Source organism: Mus caroli, unplaced genomic scaffold, assembly GCF_900094665.2.
Source record: "Mus caroli unplaced genomic scaffold, CAROLI_EIJ_v1.1 scaffold_18398_1, whole genome shotgun sequence".
In the NCBI taxonomy this organism is placed as follows: domain Eukaryota; kingdom Metazoa; phylum Chordata; class Mammalia; order Rodentia; family Muridae; genus Mus; species Mus caroli.
The window spans coordinates 17540-18922 of NW_018391048.1; positions in this window are offsets into that span (position 1 = coordinate 17540).

The window sequence follows — 1383 nt, forward strand, 5'->3', positions numbered from 1 at the left end:
ATATGCACACATACAGACACACATACACACACATACACAAACATGTACACACACATACACACACACACACACATACACACACATACACACACATACACACATACACACACACAGAAAAGATATGGTGTAACAAACATCAATGTAAAATAAACCAAAAAGTTTAAATCAAAATTAATTTGCAAGACGAGGAAATGAAAAGAAAATGGCAAAAAAATTAAAATGGGAAAAACTTTAAGATAAAAAGGGCTAAGTTGGCTGAAGCAGGCATTAGCAACTGGTAAAAGAAGCTTTAAAAGAGGAAAAACAGTGAGGAAATGAGGAAGCAAAGTTAAATGTTTAAAGGGAAGGAGGATCTGGAGGCCTGACCCAGATGGAAAGAGCATTGGTTGCTCTTGCAGAGGACCCAGGTTAGCTCCCTACATCCACAGGATTGTATATCTCACACCTATCTCTTACTGCACCTTTGTGGGACCGAATGTCCTTGTCTGACCTCTACAGTCACTGGATACCTATTATACACACGCACGCACGCGCACACACTTAGGCAAAACCTCTTAATACAAAGTTAAAAAAAATTAAATATTTAATGTAAAAAATAAAATATACAGGAAAAATACATTCAGGCAAAATAACAATAATAGAAAATGTCTTTGAAATGATCTCTCTGCAGCTACATATGGGCACATGCTATTAATTCCAATACTTGGGAGAGAGAGCTACATGGAGCTCTGTGAATTTAGGCTAGCCTGATCTACGTAGTGAGTTTCTGAACAACCAGAGCTACAGAAGAAATAGATTTGCCCTGTCTCAAATCAAGGAAAGATAAGGAAAAAATTAAAGCCAGAAAAACAAAATTCTGTCCTTGTCCCAGTGGAATCCTCTGACTTTGTCCCTTCTGTGCAACATCAAACTTCTGGACACAGGCCTACCCTGCATATCTTATGTTGAGGTCTAGCCTAGTGAGAATGCCTAATCCTACTCTCTAATACCCTGTGCCTCTTCCTCAGGTCTAGCCTGGGCTCAACATCCTTGCCCTGGTATATTCTGATGAGTTCCACTTACATTGTTATCAACCTCCAGCTCAGAGCAGGGCCCATGTCTTACACAGAAGTTCAGCCGCTTCCCCACCTGGGGGCGGCAGAGAGGTCCTAGAGTTCACAGAAGGCACAAGGAATCAGGAAGGCTGTTCCTTCACAAAGAGGGATGTGTAACCTGTGTTCAAACTAGAAGGCTGATGGTGAACATAGTTACTAGCCTGGAGGTTTTGAGCTATCTGTGTAGCCAAGCCCACACTGGATGTTCCACCAGACCTTAAGTAGGAGTCTGTCAGTCTATGGAAAGTTCACAATGGAAGGACCTTAGAAAGAGTTTGGGGGTCTTATT